The 23,396-nt window shown below is 44.4% G+C and overlaps 10 non-coding genes across 10 annotated transcripts; all 10 read left to right on the top strand.

Annotated features, from left to right (window-relative positions):
* The first annotated feature begins 2,850 nt into the window (after positions 1-2,850).
* Trnae-uuc (transfer RNA glutamic acid (anticodon UUC)) lies at positions 2,851-2,922 on the top strand. Its single transcript has one exon. It is a non-coding gene; the product is annotated as a tRNA-Glu (tRNA).
* Positions 2,923-3,218: 296 nt separating this feature from the next.
* Trnak-uuu (transfer RNA lysine (anticodon UUU)) lies at positions 3,219-3,291 on the top strand. Its single transcript has one exon. It is a non-coding gene; the product is annotated as a tRNA-Lys (tRNA).
* A 3,804-nt stretch (positions 3,292-7,095) lies between these two features.
* On the top strand, positions 7,096-7,167 carry Trnae-uuc (transfer RNA glutamic acid (anticodon UUC)). The gene has a single exon. It is a non-coding gene; the product is annotated as a tRNA-Glu (tRNA).
* Positions 7,168-7,463: 296 nt separating this feature from the next.
* Trnak-uuu (transfer RNA lysine (anticodon UUU)) lies at positions 7,464-7,536 on the top strand. Its single transcript has one exon. It is a non-coding gene; the product is annotated as a tRNA-Lys (tRNA).
* Positions 7,537-11,338: 3,802 nt separating this feature from the next.
* On the top strand, positions 11,339-11,410 carry Trnae-uuc (transfer RNA glutamic acid (anticodon UUC)). The gene has a single exon. It is a non-coding gene; the product is annotated as a tRNA-Glu (tRNA).
* A 296-nt stretch (positions 11,411-11,706) lies between these two features.
* On the top strand, positions 11,707-11,779 carry Trnak-uuu (transfer RNA lysine (anticodon UUU)). Its single transcript has one exon. It is a non-coding gene; the product is annotated as a tRNA-Lys (tRNA).
* A 3,802-nt stretch (positions 11,780-15,581) lies between these two features.
* Positions 15,582-15,653, top strand: Trnae-uuc (transfer RNA glutamic acid (anticodon UUC)). The gene has a single exon. It is a non-coding gene; the product is annotated as a tRNA-Glu (tRNA).
* Positions 15,654-15,949: 296 nt separating this feature from the next.
* On the top strand, positions 15,950-16,022 carry Trnak-uuu (transfer RNA lysine (anticodon UUU)). The gene has a single exon. It is a non-coding gene; the product is annotated as a tRNA-Lys (tRNA).
* Positions 16,023-19,824: 3,802 nt separating this feature from the next.
* On the top strand, positions 19,825-19,896 carry Trnae-uuc (transfer RNA glutamic acid (anticodon UUC)). Its single transcript has one exon. It is a non-coding gene; the product is annotated as a tRNA-Glu (tRNA).
* A 296-nt stretch (positions 19,897-20,192) lies between these two features.
* On the top strand, positions 20,193-20,265 carry Trnak-uuu (transfer RNA lysine (anticodon UUU)). Its single transcript has one exon. It is a non-coding gene; the product is annotated as a tRNA-Lys (tRNA).
* Positions 20,266-23,396: the final 3,131 nt, after the last annotated feature.

Here is a 23,396-nt window from a genome sequence, read left to right as displayed (position 1 = left end):
ACAAAAAAGAACCTTATTTGGTACTCAGTGAATCTTAAGTTAGTGGAGTTGTATCATTGTCATTTTGTATTGTTTTTAACTGAAGATATTTATTTATGACTGTTCCACATCCCAAAGTGATTTTTATTTTCTATAACTACCTTTAGACTTTGCAAATATTAGTCAGAATATGTTAAATACCAAAAAATTCACATGTTGCGTCTTCAAAGAAAGGGGGTCATGTTATATTCTGAGTTGTCTTATAGTGAGGTAAATACAGACACTTTTTATTATTATATTGATCTGTCTGAAGAAGTTAAGTACCATGCACGAGCTCATACTTGCTTTGAATTCTGCACCTCATGCAGTTGAAAAATTCCTCATTTCCAGCACCTTCATTTGATTAGTTTCTCAAGTAATGAGGAAGCCTTTATTCCACTTTTCTCGCATGTACTGAACAATCTGCTGCTTCAGTCCATGAAATCTTCCCTGTGTTCCCCTGAAAGTGTAGCATGTAGAACTTAAAGCATTTAATTTATTCTTCATCTGACATCAGCTACGAAAATTAACTTGTGTGTTATTAGATTTTCTTTTTGTTGCACAGACTTTTGTGGTCTCTGCTTCAGGAATAACCATTAACTTACAATTATATGTGCGAACCAATTGTTAACTGCAGATTCATAGAGTCATGTATCTCAACCATCACAGATATGATTTTGTATCCATTATTAATCGCTACAATTTACTGTTCTCATAGAATTAAGCAAACTTAATGACAGTAATAATTTATCCTCTTAACTCCCTACAGTGGATCAACAGGAATTGGACATCCAGTTTAAATGTGATGTATGTTCCTAAAAAAACAAGGGACACAGCGCATATTCCCATAGCTGGCAGCATGAAGAAAATTGCTGCCTGCTCACCACTAACCTTCCCACATTTGGCCAAGTTGATGCTGCTGCATCCTATCGCACCCTTTTGAAAACTAAGCAAAATTCACACCTAACTTCTCTGCATACTTCCAAAAAGGTTACCAGAAGTCCACAGTACAGCCAAAAGCTAATACTAAGTATCAGAGATACTTCGTTGCACCTGTAAGACTTGGGTTAGTTCACTAAATTCTCTCTAAAGGTGGACAAAATAATTTTTCAATCCATATTGCAGGTATGTAACACTATGCATTTAAGGGTTAAAATTGTATTCTATTGTGTATTCTACTCCAGCAGTGTTTTACGTATATGTATAGTATTTATGCTGTAGAGTGGTGTTTACAAACCCTACTTGATAACAGTGAATGTGCAATCAAGAAAATGTAACAAAAAATTAATATTTAATAATGTTTAATACGATAAAAAAAGTGGTTAAGGCGTCTGACTAGAAATCAGATTCCCTCTGGGAGCGTAGGCTCGAGTCCTACCGACTGCGTCCGTTTTTTTCTTCTTTTCTTTAGGAAGGAGGAGCAGAAAATTTCGCGGTTTGCCTGTCGTTTTGGTACCTCGCCACACCTCTCCTCTCACAGCCGTTTATAGCGCCTGCCCTTTTGATAAGGGCGAATTCCAAGCGTCAGCTTTCGCGTCAGCCGAGCAAAGTCGGGACAAGTCGGGACATACTACAGGATGGCCTGCTTGGAGCAACGACGGAAAGAAAACGTTGATTTAACAGCACACATACTCATACGCGAAAATTTGCGCCCGTTTCGGTGGCCGGGAATCGAACCCGGATCAACTGCTTGGAAGGCGTGATAGTAGCTGTAGGCTCTTTACGAGGTAGGAGGCTGCATCCACACGCATTCGGGTAGCGCCTCCACGCACGCTGCGTCTTTGGGCAGGACTCGTCGCCGCGGCCGCAACGTTACTCACACGATAGTGATGAGCGGTCGCTATAAGGCAGTGTAGTGGGGGACTCCGCGTGTGTAGCGCTTTTTTCGGTCGTATCCGATGTCGCTGGGTGGCAATCCCACTTTCCCTGCAGACAGCTGCTCGGGAATGTGCTCGGCAAGCACGGACGTCATCGGACGTCCGCCCCCAACAAATGCAACTAACAAAATGAGAACAACTACTAAAAAAGTGGTAGGTTGTTCGCCTACCACGCGGGCGGCCCGGGTTCGATTCCCGGCCGATGCATCGTTTTGCTGTTCTCGCTATAATGCCGCCGCGCCGATTGCTCGCTTGAGCTGCGTCAGCCTCAGGAATGTGTAGCAGGATTCGCTGTGAGAAGAACCAAACACGCAGCACGCAAGAGGCCGTACTTGGACGGTCGCGTGCTATTTCTGAACTCTAGCGTCGGCCTGGCCCTACAGGCCGCTGTGTCCAGGTGCCTCAAGGGCGATGTACTGTAACCTTTTCCGTTGAAAAAGCTGCGGCAGCAGTTTAATCTAGCCAGTCGGGAAAGCACGTGTAGCAACACAGCAGATTCTTGAGAAAGCGCGAACTGTCTATCTCTAATATGTGGGACTTACCAAGTTTCCTGGGACGTTTGTTGCAACGTGCCTCGGTAGCGCAGTAGGTAGCGCGTAAGTCTCATAGTCTTAAGGTCGTGAGTTCGACCCTCACCCGGCGCATTTAATTTGCTGTACATAATGGCTGAATTAACGGCGTTGCTGTTGCTAGGGAACGAACTTAATTGTCGTTTGTTATCGCCAAGGAGTCCACGCCTCAGCGTCAAAATGTTTACTTCCAATTATGGCAAGGTACAACTTTGATCTTTCTCCTCCCCTGGTATGATGCAAACTGCAATGAATAGTCAGTTTCGAGCTGTGCGCCATGCCAGTCTGCACGCACAAATACGCTCGCAAACGGAGAACACCACTGAGTCCGGATTCAGCACGAAATGCGGGAGGAGAGGGAGTAAATCTCACGTTTATTGAGCAAATCCGGTGTGGTCTAGTGGCTAGGATACCTGGCTTTCAGCCAGAAGGCCAGGGTTCGATTCCCGGTACCGGAAGAGAAGTTTTTGCGCACACGTCCCTCCATGTTTTGGCCTTCCAACCTTCGTTTGTCGCCCTCCTTCCGGAGCTTCAACCGAACGTAATCGGGGAAAACAGGCACAAGATGCAATTACTGTCAGCACCGGGATAAAGGCAGAAGAGGCACTGGTCCGCTGTTGGGCTGCTACCAGCGTCAGTGGGAAGTCGGTGAAGTCGCCAGTTGCGCCAGAAGCCAGCAATTACCGTAGTACGCCTACACACGCGTTCCAATTATTCACATTGCTTGCAGCCGCTCCACCCACAACGGGCGTGAGCCCGGATAGCTCAGTCGGTAGAGCATTAGGCTTTTAACCTAAGGGTCCAGTGTTAGAGTCCCTGTCCGGGCGAAGATTTTTAACGCTTCCGTAATGGCTCGTCTCGTAGCGCTGGTAGCCCTGCCGTAACCAGTGCACAGAGTTCGTTTCCTGTCAACATTCTGCGCAGACCGGTTGGATTTTTCACGATTCGAGGGAAGCTTCAGATACGAGCAGTCGTGGCCGAGTGGTTACAGACCCAGTTTCTTGTTATAACTGAGTGGTTGAGAGTTTATGATTTATGATGGATGATAAGATTTTTGAGGAAGCACTATTCGATATGTCTGTCACTGAAGAATTCGTAAGACGCTGTGGGCAGAATGTGGGTTTAATGCAGAGGATGTTGCAAAGCGTGGTGATGAGGTTAAGAAATAAATTGAGGAGATCATCCAGAATATTATTTCTAGAGAGCAACAGAAGAAACACGAGATGCACGAAAGGCTGAATTCTTTATTGCATGAAGCTGACAAACTAAGTAAGGAACTTGAATTTCATTTTTATCCTGCATTATATGATACGCTGCCTTTATGTGAGGCTCTTACTAAGCTAGAGTGTGAAACAAGAAAACTTCTTCTCTTGAAGTGTGCGCTCATGAAAGAAATATTGGAGATTTCAAAGCAGGAGGCAGAACTGTGTTCAAGTCTTGGAGAAGCTACAGAGATTAAGGTAGAGGATGCTCTACCAACAAGTGATGAGACAGCCATTTTCAATCAAAGACTTTGAGTTCTGCAGTCACGAAAGAGTGCTGCTCAACAAGAAAGCGGACTCCCTTCAAGTATAATTAACGAAAGGGAAGCATTCAGAGTCATTAACAACACAAAACAACATATTACTCTAAAGACTTCAAAAATGCCAATGAAACCCCCTCGCAGAAACATTGGTATGGCAGTTCGTCTCAGGCGTAACTCATCTGAATTTACTGAATGCCAAGCAAATAAAAAACTTAGGCCTTCTTCTCTTCCTGATATGGACATACTATGAATGAAAACAAAAAAGAACCTTATTTGGTACTCAGTGAATCTTAAGTTAGTGGAGTTGTATCATTGTCATTTTGTATTGTTTTTAACTGAAGATATTTATTTATGACTGTTCCACATCCCAAAGTGATTTTTATTTTCTATAACTACCTTTAGACTTTGCAAATATTAGTCAGAATATGTTAAATACCAAAAAATTCACATGTTGCGTCTTCAAAGAAAGGGGGTCATGTTATATTCTGAGTTGTCTTATAGTGAGGTAAATACAGACACTTTTTATTATTATATTGATCTGTCTGAAGAAGTTAAGTACCATGCACGAGCTCATACTTGCTTTGAATTCTGCACCTCATGCAGTTGAAAAATTCCTCATTTCCAGCACCTTCATTTGATTAGTTTCTCAAGTAATGAGGAAGCCTTTATTCCACTTTTCTCGCATGTACTGAACAATCTGCTGCTTCAGTCCATGAAATCTTCCCTGTGTTCCCCTGAAAGTGTAGCATGTAGAACTTAAAGCATTTAATTTATTCTTCATCTGACATCAGCTACGAAAATTAACTTGTGTGTTATTAGATTTTCTTTTTGTTGCACAGACTTTTGTGGTCTCTGCTTCAGGAATAACCATTAACTTACAATTATATGTGCGAACCAATTGTTAACTGCAGATTCATAGAGTCATGTATCTCAACCATCACAGATATGATTTTGTATCCATTATTAATCGCTACAATTTACTGTTCTCATAGAATTAAGCAAACTTAATGACAGTAATAATTTATCCTCTTAACTCCCTACAGTGGATCAACAGGAATTGGACATCCAGTTTAAATGTGATGTATGTTCCTAAAAAAACAAGGGACACAGCGCATATTCCCATAGCTGGCAGCATGAAGAAAATTGCTGCCTGCTCACCACTAACCTTCCCACATTTGGCCAAGTTGATGCTGCTGCATCCTATCGCACCCTTTTGAAAACTAAGCAAAATTCACACCTAACTTCTCTGCATACTTCCAAAAAGGTTACCAGAAGTCCACAGTACAGCCAAAAGCTAATACTAAGTATCAGAGATACTTCGTTGCACCTGTAAGACTTGGGTTAGTTCACTAAATTCTCTCTAAAGGTGGACAAAATAATTTTTCAATCCATATTGCAGGTATGTAACACTATGCATTTAAGGGTTAAAATTGTATTCTATTGTGTATTCTACTCCAGCAGTGTTTTACGTATATGTATAGTATTTATGCTGTAGAGTGGTGTTTACAAACCCTACTTGATAACAGTGAATGTGCAATCAAGAAAATGTAACAAAAAATTAATATTTAATAATGTTTAATACGATAAAAAAAGTGGTTAAGGCGTCTGACTAGAAATCAGATTCCCTCTGGGAGCGTAGGCTCGAGTCCTACCGACTGCGTCCGTTTTTTTCTTCTTTTCTTTAGGAAGGAGGAGCAGAAAATTTCGCGGTTTGCCTGTCGTTTTGGTACCTCGCCACACCTCTCCTCTCACAGCCGTTTATAGCGCCTGCCCTTTTGATAAGGGCGAATTCCAAGCGTCAGCTTTCGCGTCAGCCGAGCAAAGTCGGGACAAGTCGGGACATACTACAGGATGGCCTGCTTGGAGCAACGACGGAAAGAAAACGTTGATTTAACAGCACACATACTCATACGCGAAAATTTGCGCCCGTTTCGGTGGCCGGGAATCGAACCCGGATCAACTGCTTGGAAGGCGTGATAGTAGCTGTAGGCTCTTTACGAGGTAGGAGGCTGCATCCACACGCATTCGGGTAGCGCCTCCACGCACGCTGCGTCTTTGGGCAGGACTCGTCGCCGCGGCCGCAACGTTACTCACACGATAGTGATGAGCGGTCGCTATAAGGCAGTGTAGTGGGGGACTCCGCGTGTGTAGCGCTTTTTTCGGTCGTATCCGATGTCGCTGGGTGGCAATCCCACTTTCCCTGCAGACAGCTGCTCGGGAATGTGCTCGGCAAGCACGGACGTCATCGGACGTCCGCCCCCAACAAATGCAACTAACAAAATGAGAACAACTACTAAAAAAGTGGTAGGTTGTTCGCCTACCACGCGGGCGGCCCGGGTTCGATTCCCGGCCGATGCATCGTTTTGCTGTTCTCGCTATAATGCCGCCGCGCCGATTGCTCGCTTGAGCTGCGTCAGCCTCAGGAATGTGTAGCAGGATTCGCTGTGAGAAGAACCAAACACGCAGCACGCAAGAGGCCGTACTTGGACGGTCGCGTGCTATTTCTGAACTCTAGCGTCGGCCTGGCCCTACAGGCCGCTGTGTCCAGGTGCCTCAAGGGCGATGTACTGTAACCTTTTCCGTTGAAAAAGCTGCGGCAGCAGTTTAATCTAGCCAGTCGGGAAAGCACGTGTAGCAACACAGCAGATTCTTGAGAAAGCGCGAACTGTCTATCTCTAATATGTGGGACTTACCAAGTTTCCTGGGACGTTTGTTGCAACGTGCCTCGGTAGCGCAGTAGGTAGCGCGTAAGTCTCATAGTCTTAAGGTCGTGAGTTCGACCCTCACCCGGCGCATTTAATTTGCTGTACATAATGGCTGAATTAACGGCGTTGCTGTTGCTAGGGAACGAACTTAATTGTCGTTTGTTATCGCCAAGGAGTCCACGCCTCAGCGTCAAAATGTTTACTTCCAATTATGGCAAGGTACAACTTTGATCTTTCTCCTCCCCTGGTATGATGCAAACTGCAATGAATAGTCAGTTTCGAGCTGTGCGCCATGCCAGTCTGCACGCACAAATACGCTCGCAAACGGAGAACACCACTGAGTCCGGATTCAGCACGAAATGCGGGAGGAGAGGGAGTAAATCTCACGTTTATTGAGCAAATCCGGTGTGGTCTAGTGGCTAGGATACCTGGCTTTCAGCCAGGAGGCCAGGGTTCGATTCCCGGTACCGGAAGAGAAGTTTTTGCGCACACGTCCCTCCATGTTTTGGCCTTCCAACCTTCGTTTGTCGCCCTCCTTCCGGAGCTTCAACCGAACGTAATCGGGGAAAACAGGCACAAGATGCAATTACTGTCAGCACCGGGATAAAGGCAGAAGAGGCACTGGTCCGCTGTTGGGCTGCTACCAGCGTCAGTGGGAAGTCGGTGAAGTCGCCAGTTGCGCCAGAAGCCAGCAATTACCGTAGTACGCCTACACACGCGTTCCAATTATTCACATTGCTTGCAGCCGCTCCACCCACAACGGGCGTGAGCCCGGATAGCTCAGTCGGTAGAGCATTAGGCTTTTAACCTAAGGGTCCAGTGTTCGAGTCCCTGTCCGGGCGAAGATTTTTAACGCTTCCGTAATGGCTCGTCTCGTAGCGCTGGTAGCCCTGCCGTAACCAGTGCACAGAGTTCGTTTCCTGTCAACATTCTGCGCAGACCGGTTGGATTTTTCACGATTCGAGGGAAGCTTCAGATACGAGCAGTCGTGGCCGAGTGGTTACAGACCCAGTTTCTTGTTATAACTGAGTGGTTGAGAGTTTATGATTTATGATGGATGATAAGATTTTTGAGGAAGCACTATTCGATATGTCTGTCACTGAAGAATTCGTAAGACGCTGTGGGCAGAATGTGGGTTTAATGCAGAGGATGTTGCAAAGCGTGGTGATGAGGTTAAGAAATAAATTGAGGAGATCATCCAGAATATTATTTCTAGAGAGCAACAGAAGAAACACGAGATGCACGAAAGGCTGAATTCTTTATTGCATGAAGCTGACAAACTAAGTAAGGAACTTGAATTTCATTTTTATCCTGCATTATATGATACGCTGCCTTTATGTGAGGCTCTTACTAAGCTAGAGTGTGAAACAAGAAAACTTCTTCTCTTGAAGTGTGCGCTCATGAAAGAAATATTGGAGATTTCAAAGCAGGAGGCAGAACTGTGTTCAAGTCTTGGAGAAGCTACAGAGATTAAGGTAGAGGATGCTCTACCAACAAGTGATGAGACAGCCATTTTCAATCAAAGACTTTGAGTTCTGCAGTCACGAAAGAGTGCTGCTCAACAAGAAAGCGGACTCCCTTCAAGTATAATTAACGAAAGGGAAGCATTCAGAGTCATTAACAACACAAAACAACATATTACTCTAAAGACTTCAAAAATTCCAATGAAACCCCCTCGCAGAAACATTGGTATGGCAGTTCGTCTCAGGCGTAACTCATCTGAATTTACTGAATGCCAAGCAAATAAAAAACTTAGGCCTTCTTCTCTTCCTGATATGGACATACTATGAATGAAAACAAAAAAGAACCTTATTTGGTACTCAGTGAATCTTAAGTTAGTGGAGTTGTATCATTGTCATTTTGTATTGTTTTTAACTGAAGATATTTATTTATGACTGTTCCACATCCCAAAGTGATTTTTATTTTCTATAACTACCTTTAGACTTTGCAAATATTAGTCAGAATATGTTAAATACCAAAAAATTCACATGTTGCGTCTTCAAAGAAAGGGGGTCATGTTATATTCTGAGTTGTCTTATAGTGAGGTAAATACAGACACTTTTTATTATTATATTGATCTGTCTGAAGAAGTTAAGTACCATGCACGAGCTCATACTTGCTTTGAATTCTGCACCTCATGCAGTTGAAAAATTCCTCATTTCCAGCACCTTCATTTGATTAGTTTCTCAAGTAATGAGGAAGCCTTTATTCCACTTTTCTCGCATGTACTGAACAATCTGCTGCTTCAGTCCATGAAATCTTCCCTGTGTTCCCCTGAAAGTGTAGCATGTAGAACTTAAAGCATTTAATTTATTCTTCATCTGACATCAGCTACGAAAATTAACTTGTGTGTTATTAGATTTTCTTTTTGTTGCACAGACTTTTGTGGTCTCTGCTTCAGGAATAACCATTAACTTACAATTATATGTGCGAACCAATTGTTAACTGCAGATTCATAGTCATGTTTCTCAACCATCACAGATATGATTTTGTATGCATTATTAATCGCTACAATTTACTGTTCTCATAGAATTAAGCAAACTTAATGACAGTAATAATTTATCCTCTTAACTCCCTACAGTGGATCAACAGGAATTGGACATCCAGTTTAAATGTGATGTATGTTCCTAAAAAAACAAGGGACACAGCGCATATTCCCATAGCTGGCAGCATGAAGAAAATTGCTGCCTGCTCACCACTAACCTTCCCACATTTGGCCAAGTTGATGCTGCTGCATCCTATCGCACCCTTTTGAAAACTAAGCAAAATTCACACCTAACTTCTCTGCATACTTCCAAAAAGGTTACCAGAAGTCCACAGTACAGCCAAGAGCTAATACTAAGTATCAGAGATACTTCGTTGCACCTGTAAGACTTGGGTTAGTTCACTAAATTCTCTCTAAAGGTGGACAAAATAATTTTTCAATCCATATTGCAGGTATGTAACACTATGCATTTAAGGGTTAAAATTGTATTCTATTGTGTATTCTACTCCAGCAGTGTTTTACGTATATGTATAGTATTTATGCTGTAGAGTGGTGTTTACAAACCCTACTTGATAACAGTGAATGTGCAATCAAGAAAATGTAACAAAAAATTAATATTTAATAATGTTTAATACGATAAAAAAAGTGGTTAAGGCGTCTGACTAGAAATCAGATTCCCTCTGGGAGCGTAGGCTCGAGTCCTACCGACTGCGTCCGTTTTTTTCTTCTTTTCTTTAGGAAGGAGGAGCAGAAAATTTCGCGGTTTGCCTGTCGTTTTGGTACCTCGCCACACCTCTCCTCTCACAGCCGTTTATAGCGCCTGCCCTTTTGATAAGGGCGAATTCCAAGCGTCAGCTTTCGCGTCAGCCGAGCAAAGTCGGGACAAGTCGGGACATACTACAGGATGGCCTGCTTGGAGCAACGACGGAAAGAAAACGTTGAATTAACAGTACACATACTCATACGCGAAAATTTGCGCCCGTTTCGGTGGCCGGGAATCGAACCCGGATCAACTGCTTGGAAGGCGTGATAGTAGCTGTAGGCTCTTTACGAGGTAGGAGGCTGCATCCACACGCATTCGGGTAGCGCCTCCACGCACGCTGCGTCTTTGGGCAGGACTCGTCGCCGCGGCCGCAACGTTACTCACACGATAGTGATGAGCGGTCGCTATAAGGCAGTGTAGTGGGGGACTCCGCGTGTGTAGCGCTTTTTTCGGTCGTATCCGATGTCGCTGGGTGGCAATCCCACTTTCCCTGCAGACAGCTGCTCGGGAATGTGCTCGGCAAGCACGGACGTCATCGGACGTCCGCCCCCAACAAATGCAACTAACAAAATGAGAACAACTACTAAAAAAGTGGTAGGTTGTTCGCCTACCACGCGGGCGGCCCGGGTTCGATTCCCGGCCGATGCATCGTTTTGCTGTTCTCGCTATAATGCCGCCGCGCCGATTGCTCGCTTGAGCTGCGTCAGCCTCAGGAATGTGTAGCAGGATTCGCTGTGAGAAGAACCAAACACGCAGCACGCAAGAGGCCGTACTTGGACGGTCGCGTGCTATTTCTGAACTCTAGCGTCGGCCTGGCCCTACAGGCCGCTGTGTCCAGGTGCCTCAAGGGCGATGTACTGTAACCTTTTCCGTTGAAAAAGCTGCGGCAGCAGTTTAATCTAGCCAGTCGGGAAAGCACGTGTAGCAACACAGCAGATTCTTGAGAAAGCGCGAACTGTCTATCTCTAATATGTGGGACTTACCAAGTTTCCTGGGACGTTTGTTGCAACGTGCCTCGGTAGCGCAGTAGGTAGCGCGTAAGTCTCATAGTCTTAAGGTCGTGAGTTCGACCCTCACCCGGCGCATTTAATTTGCTGTACATAATGGCTGAATTAACGGCGTTGCTGTTGCTAGGGAACGAACTTAATTGTCGTTTGTTATCGCCAAGGAGTCCACGCCTCAGCGTCAAAATGTTTACTTCCAATTATGGCAAGGTACAACTTTGATCTTTCTCCTCCCCTGGTATGATGCAAACTGCAATGAATAGTCAGTTTCGAGCTGTGCGCCATGCCAGTCTGCACGCACAAATACGCTCGCAAACGGAGAACACCACTGAGTCCGGATTCAGCACGAAATGCGGGAGGAGAGGGAGTAAATCTCACGTTTATTGAGCAAATCCGGTGTGGTCTAGTGGCTAGGATACCTGGCTTTCAGCCAGGAGGCCAGGGTTCGATTCCCGGTACCGGAAGAGAAGTTTTTGCGCACACGTCCCTCCATGTTTTGGCCTTCCAACCTTCGTTTGTCGCCCTCCTTCCGGAGCTTCAACCGAACGTAATCGGGGAAAACAGGCACAAGATGCAATTACTGTCAGCACCGGGATAAAGGCAGAAGAGGCACTGGTCCGCTGTTGGGCTGCTACCAGCGTCAGTGGGAAGTCGGTGAAGTCGCCAGTTGCGCCAGAAGCCAGCAATTACCGTAGTACGCCTACACACGCGTTCCAATTATTCACATTGCTTGCAGCCGCTCCACCCACAACGGGCGTGAGCCCGGATAGCTCAGTCGGTAGAGCATTAGGCTTTTAACCTAAGGGTCCAGTGTTCGAGTCCCTGTCCGGGCGAAGATTTTTAACGCTTCCGTAATGGCTCGTCTCGTAGCGCTGGTAGCCCTGCCGTAACCAGTGCACAGAGTTCGTTTCCTGTCAACATTCTGCGCAGACCGGTTGGATTTTTCACGATTCGAGGGAAGCTTCAGATACGAGCAGTCGTGGCCGAGTGGTTACAGACCCAGTTTCTTGTTATAACTGAGTGGTTGAGAGTTTATGATTTATGATGGATGATAAGATTTTTGAGGAAGCACTATTCGATATGTCTGTCACTGAAGAATTCGTAAGACGCTGTGGGCAGAATGTGGGTTTAATGCAGAGGATGTTGCAAAGCGTGGTGATGAGGTTAAGAAATAAATTGAGGAGATCATCCAGAATATTATTTCTAGAGAGCAACAGAAGAAACACGAGATGCACGAAAGGCTGAATTCTTTATTGCATGAAGCTGACAAACTAAGTAAGGAACTTGAATTTCATTTTTATCCTGCATTATATGATACGCTGCCTTTATGTGAGGCTCTTACTAAGCTAGAGTGTGAAACAAGAAAACTTCTTCTCTTGAAGTGTGCGCTCATGAAAGAAATATTGGAGATTTCAAAGCAGGAGGCAGAACTGTGTTCAAGTCTTGGAGAAGCTACAGAGATTAAGGTAGAGGATGCTCTACCAACAAGTGATGAGACAGCCATTTTCAATCAAAGACTTTGAGTTCTGCAGTCACGAAAGAGTGCTGCTCAACAAGAAAGCGGACTCCCTTCAAGTATAATTAACGAAAGGGAAGCATTCAGAGTCATTAACAACACAAAACAACATATTACTCTAAAGACTTCAAAAATGCCAATGAAACCCCCTCGCAGAAACATTGGTATGGCAGTTCGTCTCAGGCGTAACTCATCTGAATTTACTGAATGCCAAGCAAATAAAAAACTTAGGCCTTCTTCTCTTCCTGATATGGACATACTATGAATGAAAACAAAAAAGAACCTTATTTGGTACTCAGTGAATCTTAAGTTAGTGGAGTTGTATCATTGTCATTTTGTATTGTTTTTAACTGAAGATATTTATTTATGACTGTTCCACATCCCAAAGTGATTTTTATTTTCTATAACTACCTTTAGACTTTGCAAATATTAGTCAGAATATGTTAAATACCAAAAAATTCACATGTTGCGTCTTCAAAGAAAGGGGGTCATGTTATATTCTGAGTTGTCTTATAGTGAGGTAAATACAGACACTTTTTATTATTATATTGATCTGTCTGAAGAAGTTAAGTACCATGCACGAGCTCATACTTGCTTTGAATTCTGCACCTCATGCAGTTGAAAAATTCCTCATTTCCAGCACCTTCATTTGATTAGTTTCTCAAGTAATGAGGAAGCCTTTATTCCACTTTTCTCGCATGTACTGAACAATCTGCTGCTTCAGTCCATGAAATCTTCCCTGTGTTCCCCTGAAAGTGTAGCATGTAGAACTTAAAGCATTTAATTTATTCTTCATCTGACATCAGCTACGAAAATTAACTTGTGTGTTATTAGATTTTCTTTTTGTTGCACAGACTTTTGTGGTCTCTGCTTCAGGAATAACCATTAACTTACAATTATATGTGCGAACCAATTGTTAACTGCAGATTCATAGTCATGTTTCTCAACCATCACAGATATGATTTTGTATGCATTATTAATCGCTACAATTTACTGTTCTCATAGAATTAAGCAAACTTAATGACAGTAATAATTTATCCTCTTAACTCCCTACAGTGGATCAACAGGAATTGGACATCCAGTTTAAATGTGATGTATGTTCCTAAAAAAACAAGGGACACAGCGCATATTCCCATAGCTGGCAGCATGAAGAAAATTGCTGCCTGCTCACCACTAACCTTCCCACATTTGGCCAAGTTGATGCTGCTGCATCCTATCGCACCCTTTTGAAAACTAAGCAAAATTCACACCTAACTTCTCTGCATACTTCCAAAAAGGTTACCAGAAGTCCACAGTACAGCCAAGAGCTAATACTAAGTATCAGAGATACTTCGTTGCACCTGTAAGACTTGGGTTAGTTCACTAAATTCTCTCTAAAGGTGGACAAAATAATTTTTCAATCCATATTGCAGGTATGTAACACTATGCATTTAAGGGTTAAAATTGTATTCTATTGTGTATTCTACTCCAGCAGTGTTTTACGTATATGTATAGTATTTATGCTGTAGAGTGGTGTTTACAAACCCTACTTGATAACAGTGAATGTGCAATCAAGAAAATGTAACAAAAAATTAATATTTAATAATGTTTAATACGATAAAAAAAGTGGTTAAGGCGTCTGACTAGAAATCAGATTCCCTCTGGGAGCGTAGGCTCGAGTCCTACCGACTGCGTCCGTTTTTTTCTTCTTTTCTTTAGGAAGGAGGAGCAGAAAATTTCGCGGTTTGCCTGTCGTTTTGGTACCTCGCCACACCTCTCCTCTCACAGCCGTTTATAGCGCCTGCCCTTTTGATAAGGGCGAATTCCAAGCGTCAGCTTTCGCGTCAGCTGAGCAAAGTCGGGACAAGTCGGGACATACTACAGGATGGCCTGCTTGGAGCAACGACGGAAAGAAAACGTTGATTTAACAGCACACATACTCATACGCGAAAATTTGCGCCCGTTTCGGTGGCCGGGAATCGAACCCGGATCAACTGCTTGGAAGGCGTGATAGTAGCTGTAGGCTCTTTACGAGGTAGGAGGCTGCATCCACACGCATTCGGGTAGCGCCTCCACGCACGCTGCGTCTTTGGGCAGGACTCGTCGCCGCGGCCGCAACGTTACTCACACGATAGTGATGAGCGGTCGCTATAAGGCAGTGTAGTGGGGGACTCCGCGTGTGTAGCGCTTTTTTCGGTCGTATCCGATGTCGCTGGGTGGCAATCCCACTTTCCCTGCAGACAGCTGCTCGGGAATGTGCTCGGCAAGCACGGACGTCATCGGACGTCCGCCCCCAACAAATGCAACTAACAAAATGAGAACAACTACTAAAAAAGTGGTAGGTTGTTCGCCTACCACGCGGGCGGCCCGGGTTCGATTCCCGGCCGATGCATCGTTTTGCTGTTCTCGCTATAATGCCGCCGCGCCGATTGCTCGCTTGAGCTGCGTCAGCCTCAGGAATGTGTAGCAGGATTCGCTGTGAGAAGAACCAAACACGCAGCACGCAAGAGGCCGTACTTGGACGGTCGCGTGCTATTTCTGAACTCTAGCGTCGGCCTGGCCCTACAGGCCGCTGTGTCCAGGTGCCTCAAGGGCGATGTACTGTAACCTTTTCCGTTGAAAAAGCTGCGGCAGCAGTTTAATCTAGCCAGTCGGGAAAGCACGTGTAGCAACACAGCAGATTCTTGAGAAAGCGCGAACTGTCTATCTCTAATATGTGGGACTTACCAAGTTTCCTGGGACGTTTGTTGCAACGTGCCTCGGTAGCGCAGTAGGTAGCGCGTAAGTCTCATAGTCTTAAGGTCGTGAGTTCGACCCTCACCCGGCGCATTTAATTTGCTGTACATAATGGCTGAATTAACGGCGTTGCTGTTGCTAGGGAACGAACTTAATTGTCGTTTGTTATCGCCAAGGAGTCCACGCCTCAGCGTCAAAATGTTTACTTCCAATTATGGCAAGGTACAACTTTGATCTTTCTCCTCCCCTGGTATGATGCAAACTGCAATGAATAGTCAGTTTCGAGCTGTGCGCCATGCCAGTCTGCACGCACAAATACGCTCGCAAACGGAGAACACCACTGAGTCCGGATTCAGCACGAAATGCGGGAGGAGAGGGAGTAAATCTCACGTTTATTGAGCAAATCCGGTGTGGTCTAGTGGCTAGGATACCTGGCTTTCAGCCAGGAGGCCAGGGTTCGATTCCCGGTACCGGAAGAGAAGTTTTTGCGCACACGTCCCTCCATGTTTTGGCCTTCCAACCTTCGTTTGTCGCCCTCCTTCCGGAGCTTCAACCGAACGTAATCGGGGAAAACAGGCACAAGATGCAATTACTGTCAGCACCGGGATAAAGGCAGAAGAGGCACTGGTCCGCTGTTGGGCTGCTACCAGCGTCAGTGGGAAGTCGGTGAAGTCGCCAGTTGCGCCAGAAGCCAGCAATTACCGTAGTACGCCTACACACGCGTTCCAATTATTCACATTGCTTGCAGCCGCTCCACCCACAACGGGCGTGAGCCCGGATAGCTCAGTCGGTAGAGCATTAGGCTTTTAACCTAAGGGTCCAGTGTTCGAGTCCCTGTCCGGGCGAAGATTTTTAACGCTTCCGTAATGGCTCGTCTCGTAGCGCTGGTAGCCCTGCCGTAACCAGTGCACAGAGTTCGTTTCCTGTCAACATTCTGCGCAGACCGGTTGGATTTTTCACGATTCGAGGGAAGCTTCAGATACGAGCAGTCGTGGCCGAGTGGTTACAGACCCAGTTTCTTGTTATAACTGAGTGGTTGAGAGTTTATGATTTATGATGGATGATAAGATTTTTGAGGAAGCACTATTCGATATGTCTGTCACTGAAGAATTCGTAAGACGCTGTGGGCAGAATGTGGGTTTAATGCAGAGGATGTTGCAAAGCGTGGTGATGAGGTTAAGAAATAAATTGAGGAGATCATCCAGAATATTATTTCTAGAGAGCAACAGAAGAAACACGAGATGCACGAAAGGCTGAATTCTTTATTGCATGAAGCTGACAAACTAAGTAAGGAACTTGAATTTCATTTTTATCCTGCATTATATGATACGCTGCCTTTATGTGAGGCTCTTACTAAGCTAGAGTGTGAAACAAGAAAACTTCTTCTCTTGAAGTGTGCGCTCATGAAAGAAATATTGGAGATTTCAAAGCAGGAGGCAGAACTGTGTTCAAGTCTTGGAGAAGCTACAGAGATTAAGGTAGAGGATGCTCTACCAACAAGTGATGAGACAGCCATTTTCAATCAAAGACTTTGAGTTCTGCAGTCACGAAAGAGTGCTGCTCAACAAGAAAGCGGACTCCCTTCAAGTATAATTAACGAAAGGGAAGCATTCAGAGTCATTAACAACACAAAACAACATATTACTCTAAAGACTTCAAAAATGCCAATGAAACCCCCTCGCAGAAACATTGGTATGGCAGTTCGTCTCAGGCGTAACTCATCTGAATTTACTGAATGCCAAGCAAATAAAAAACTTAGGCCTTCTTCTCTTCCTGATATGGACATACTATGAATGAAAACAAAAAAGAACCTTATTTGGTACTCAGTGAATCTTAAGTTAGTGGAGTTGTATCATTGTCATTTTGTATTGTTTTTAACTGAAGATATTTATTTATGACTGTTCCACATCCCAAAGTGATTTTTATTTTCTATAACTACCTTTAGACTTTGCAAATATTAGTCAGAATATGTTAAATACCAAAAAATTCACGTGTTGCGTCTTCAAAGAAAGGGGGTCATGTTATATTCTGAGTTGTCTTATAGTGAGGTAAATACAGACACTTTTTATTATTATATTGATCTGTCTGAAGAAGTTAAGTACCATGCACGAGCTCATACTTGCTTTGAATTCTGCACCTCATGCAGTTGAAAAATTCCTCATTTCCAGCACCTTCATTTGATTAGTTTCTCAAGTAATGAGGAAGCCTTTATTCCACTTTTCTCGCATGTACTGAACAATCTGCTGCTTCAGTCCATGAAATCTTCCCTGTGTTCCCCTGAAAGTGTAGCATGTAGAACTTAAAGCATTTAATTTATTCTTCATCTGACATCAGCTACGAAAATTAACTTGTGTGTTATTAGATTTTCTTTTTGTTGCACAGACTTTTGTGGTCTCTGCTTCAGGAATAACCATTAACTTACAATTATATGTGCGAACCAATTGTTAACTGCAGATTCATAGTCATGTTTCTCAACCATCACAGATATGATTTTGTATGCATTATTAATCGCTACAATTTACTGTTCTCATAGAATTAAGCAAACTTAATGACAGTAATAATTTATCCTCTTAACTCCCTACAGTGGATCAACAGGAATTGGACATCCAGTTTAAATGTGATGTATGTTCCTAAAAAAACAAGGGACACAGCGCATATTCCCATAGCTGGCAGCATGAAGAAAATTGCTGCCTGCTCACCACTAACCTTCCCACATTTGGCCAAGTTGATGCTGCTGCATCCTATCGCACCCTTTTGAAAACTAAGCAAAATTCACACCTAACTTCTCTGCATACTTCCAAAAAGGTTACCAGAAGTCCACAGTACAGCCAAGAGCTAATACTAAGTATCAGAGATACTTCGTTGCACCTGTAAGACTTGGGTTAGTTCACTAAATTCTCTCTAAAGGTGGACAAAATAATTTTTCAATCCATATTGCAGGTATGTAACACTATGCATTTAAGGGTTAAAATTGTATTCTATTGTGTATTCTACTCCAGCAGTGTTTTACGTATATGTATAGTATTTATGCTGTAGAGTGGTGTTTACAAACCCTACTTGATAACAGTGAATGTGCAATCAAGAAAATGTAACAAAAAATTAATATTTAATAATGTTTAATACGATAAAAAAAGTGGTTAAGGCGTCTGACTAGAAATCAGATTCCCTCTGGGAGCGTAGGCTCGAGTCCTACCGACTGCGTCCGTTTTTTTCTTCTTTTCTTTAGGAAGGAGGAGCAGAAAATTTCGCGGTTTGCCTGTCGTTTTGGTACCTCGCCACACCTCTCCTCTCACAGCCGTTTATAGCGCCTGCCCTTTTGATAAGGGCGAATTCCAAGCGTCAGCTTTCGCGTCAGCCGAGCAAAGTCGGGACAAGTCGGGACATACTACAGGATGGCCTGCTTGGAGCAACGACGGAAAGAAAACGTTGATTTAACAGCACACATACTCATACGCGAAAATTTGCGCCCGTTTCGGTGGCCGGGAATCGAACCCGGATCAACTGCTTGGAAGGCGTGATAGTAGCTGTAGGCTCTTTACGAGGTAGGAGGCTGCATCCACACGCATTCGGGTAGCGCCTCCACGCACGCTGCGTCTTTGGGCAGGACTCGTCGCCGCGGCCGCAACGTTACTCACACGATAGTGATGAGCGGTCGCTATAAGGCAGTGTAGTGGGGGACTCCGCGTGTGTAGCGCTTTTTTCGGTCGTATCCGATGTCGCTGGGTGGCAATCCCACTTTCCCTGCAGACAGCTGCTCGGGAATGTGCTCGGCAAGCACGGACGTCATCGGACGTCCGCCCCCAACAAATGCAACTAACAAAATGAGAACAACTACTAAAAAAGTGGTAGGTTGTTCGCCTACCACGCGGGCGGCCCGGGTTCGATTCCCGGCCGATGCATCGTTTTGCTGTTCTCGCTATAATGCCGCCGCGCCGATTGCTCGCTTGAGCTGCGTCAGCCTCAGGAATGTGTAGCAGGATTCGCTGTGAGAAGAACCAAACACGCAGCACGCAAGAGGCCGTACTTGGACGGTCGCGTGCTATTTCTGAACTCTAGCGTCGGCCTGGCCCTACAGGCCGCTGTGTCCAGGTGCCTCAAGGGCGATGTACTGTAACCTTTTCCGTTGAAAAAGCTGCGGCAGCAGTTTAATCTAGCCAGTCGGGAAAGCACGTGTAGCAACACAGCAGATTCTTGAGAAAGCGCGAACTGTCTATCTCTAATATGTGGGACTTACCAAGTTTCCTGGGACGTTTGTTGCAACGTGCCTCGGTAGCGCAGTAGGTAGCGCGTAAGTCTCATAGTCTTAAGGTCGTGAGTTCGACCCTCACCCGGCGCATTTAATTTGCTGTACATAATGGCTGAATTAACGGCGTTGCTGTTGCTAGGGAACGAACTTAATTGTCGTTTGTTATCGCCAAGGAGTCCACGCCTCAGCGTCAAAATGTTTACTTCCAATTATGGCAAGGTACAACTTTGATCTTTCTCCTCCCCTGGTATGATGCAAACTGCAATGAATAGTCAGTTTCGAGCTGTGCGCCATGCCAGTCTGCACGCACAAATACGCTCGCAAACGGAGAACACCACTGAGTCCGGATTCAGCACGAAATGCGGGAGGAGAGGGAGTAAATCTCACGTTTATTGAGCAAATCCGGTGTGGTCTAGTGGCTAGGATACCTGGCTTTCAGCCAGGAGGCCAGGGTTCGATTCCCGGTACCGGAAGAGAAGTTTTTGCGCACACGTCCCTCCATGTTTTGGCCTTCCAACCTTCGTTTGTCGCCCTCCTTCCGGAGCTTCAACCGAACGTAATCGGGGAAAACAGGCACAAGATGCAATTACTGTCAGCACCGGGATAAAGGCAGAAGAGGCACTGGTCCGCTGTTGGGCTGCTACCAGCGTCAGTGGGAAGTCGGTGAAGTCGCCAGTTGCGCCAGAAGCCAGCAATTACCGTAGTACGCCTACACACGCGTTCCAATTATTCACATTGCTTGCAGCCGCTCCACCCACAACGGGCGTGAGCCCGGATAGCTCAGTCGGTAGAGCATTAGGCTTTTAACCTAAGGGTCCAGTGTTCGAGTCCCTGTCCGGGCGAAGATTTTTAACGCTTCCGTAATGGCTCGTCTCGTAGCGCTGGTAGCCCTGCCGTAACCAGTGCACAGAGTTCGTTTCCTGTCAACATTCTGCGCAGACCGGTTGGATTTTTCACGATTCGAGGGAAGCTTCAGATACGAGCAGTCGTGGCCGAGTGGTTACAGACCCAGTTTCTTGTTATAACTGAGTGGTTGAGAGTTTATGATTTATGATGGATGATAAGATTTTTGAGGAAGCACTATTCGATATGTCTGTCACTGAAGAATTCGTAAGACGCTGTGGGCAGAATGTGGGTTTAATGCAGAGGATGTTGCAAAGCGTGGTGATGAGGTTAAGAAATAAATTGAGGAGATCATCCAGAATATTATTTCTAGAGAGCAACAGAAGAAACACGAGATGCACGAAAGGCTGAATTCTTTATTGCATGAAGCTGACAAACTAAGTAAGGAACTTGAATTTCATTTTTATCCTGCATTATATGATACGCTGCCTTTATGTGAGGCTCTTACTAAGCTAGAGTGTGAAACAAGAAAACTTCTTCTCTTGAAGTGTGCGCTCATGAAAGAAATATTGGAGATTTCAAAGCAGGAGGCAGAACTGTGTTCAAGTCTTGTAGAAGCTACAGAGATTAAGGTAGAGGATGCTCTACCAACAAGTGATGAGACAGCCATTTTCAATCAAAGACTTTGAGTTCTGCAGTCACGAAAGAGTGCTGCTCAACAAGAAAGCGGACTCCCTTCAAGTATAATTAACGAAAGGGAAGCATTCAGAGTCATTAACAACACAAAACAACATATTACTCTAAAGACTTCAAAAATGCCAATGAAACCCCCTCGCAGAAACATTGGTATGGCAGTTCGTCTCAGGCGTAACTCATCTGAATTTACTGAATGCCAAGCAAATAAAAAACTTAGGCCTTCTTCTCTTCCTGATATGGACATACTATGAATGAAAACAAAAAAGAACCTTATTTGGTACTCAGTGAATCTTAAGTTAGTGGAGTTGTATCATTGTCATTTTGTATTGTTTTTAACTGAAGATATTTATTTATGACTGTTCCACATCCCAAAGTGATTTTTATTTTCTATAACTACCTTTAGACTTTGCAAATATTAGTCAGAATATGTTAAATACCAAAAAATTCACATGTTGCGTCTTCAAAGAAAGGGGGTCATGTTATATTCTGAGTTGTCTTATAGTGAGGTAAATACAGACACTTTTTATTATTATATTGATCTGTCTGAAGAAGTTAAGTACCATGCACGAGCTCATACTTGCTTTGAATTCTGCACCTCATGCAGTTGAAAAATTCCTCATTTCCAGCACCTTCATTTGATTAGTTTCTCAAGTAATGAGGAAGCCTTTATTCCACTTTTCTCGCATGTACTGAACAATCTGCTGCTTCAGTCCATGAAATCTTCCCTGTGTTCCCCTGAAAGTGTAGCATGTAGAACTTAAAGCATTTAATTTATTCTTCATCTGACATCAGCTACGAAAATTAACTTGTGTGTTATTAGATTTTCTTTTTGTTGCACAGACTTTTGTGGTCTCTGCTTCAGGAATAACCATTAACTTACAATTATATGTGCGAACCAATTGTTAACTGCAGATTCATAGTCATGTTTCTCAACCATCACAGATATGATTTTGTATGCATTATTAATCGCTACAATTTACTGTTCTCATAGAATTAAGCAAACTTAATGACAGTAATAATTTATCCTCTTAACTCCCTACAGTGGATCAACAGGAATTGGACATCCAGTTTAAATGTGATGTATGTTCCTAAAAAAACAAGGGACACAGCGCATATTCCCATAGCTGGCAGCATGAAGAAAATTGCTGCCTGCTCACCACTAACCTTCCCACATTTGGCCAAGTTGATGCTGCTGCATCCTATCGCACCCTTTTGAAAACTAAGCAAAATTCACACCTAACTTCTCTGCATACTTCCAAAAAGGTTACCAGAAGTCCACAGTACAGCCAAGAGCTAATACTAAGTATCAGAGATACTTCGTTGCACCTGTAAGACTTGGGTTAGTTCACTAAATTCTCTCTAAAGGTGGACAAAATAATTTTTCAATCCATATTGCAGGTATGTAACACTATGCATTTAAGGGTTAAAATTGTATTCTATTGTGTATTCTACTCCAGCAGTGTTTTACGTATATGTATAGTATTTATGCTGTAGAGTGGTGTTTACAAACCCTACTTGATAACAGTGAATGTGCAATCAAGAAAATGTAACAAAAAATTAATATTTAATAATGTTTAATACGATAAAAAAAGTGGTTAAGGCGTCTGACTAGAAATCAGATTCCCTCTGGGAGCGTAGGCTCGAGTCCTACCGACTGCGTCCGTTTTTTTCTTCTTTTCTTTAGGAAGGAGGAGCAGAAAATTTCGCGGTTTGCCTGTCGTTTTGGTACCTCGCCACACCTCTCCTCTCACAGCCGTTTATAGCGCCTGCCCTTTTGATAAGGGCGAATTCCAAGCGTCAGCTTTCGCGTCAGCCGAGCAAAGTCGGGACAAGTCGGGACATACTACAGGATGGCCTGCTTGGAGCAACGACGGAAAGAAAACGTTGATTTAACAGCACACATACTCATACGCGAAAATTTGCGCCCGTTTCGGTGGCCGGGAATCGAACCCGGATCAACTGCTTGGAAGGCGTGATAGTAGCTGTAGGCGCTTTACGAGGTAGGAGGCTGCATCCACACGCATTTGGGTAGCGCCTCCACGCACGCTGCGTCTTTGGGCAAGACTCGTCGCCGCGGCCGCAACGTTACTCTCACGATAGTGATGAGCGGTCGCTATAAGGCAGTGTAGTGGGGGACTCCGCGTGTGTAGCACTTTTTTCGGTCGTATCCGACGTCGCTGGGTGGCAATCCCACTTTCCCTGCAGACAGCTGCTCGGGAATGTGCTCGGCAAGCACGGACGTCATCGGACGTCCGCCCCCAACAAATGCAACTAACAAAATGGGAACAACAACTAAAAAAGTGGTAGGTTGTTCGCCTACCACGCGGGCGGCCCGGGTTCGATTCCCGGCCGATGCATCGTTTTGCTGTTCTCGCTATAATGCCGCCGCGCCGATTGCTCGCTTGAGCTGCGTCAGCCTCAGGAATGTGTAGCA

This window comes from Schistocerca cancellata, unplaced genomic scaffold (genome assembly GCF_023864275.1).
Source record: "Schistocerca cancellata isolate TAMUIC-IGC-003103 unplaced genomic scaffold, iqSchCanc2.1 HiC_scaffold_597, whole genome shotgun sequence".
NCBI classification, from domain to species: domain Eukaryota; kingdom Metazoa; phylum Arthropoda; class Insecta; order Orthoptera; family Acrididae; genus Schistocerca; species Schistocerca cancellata.
The sequence above is the reverse complement of the archived record's forward strand: the minus strand, read 5'-3'. Positions and strand labels throughout refer to the sequence as shown.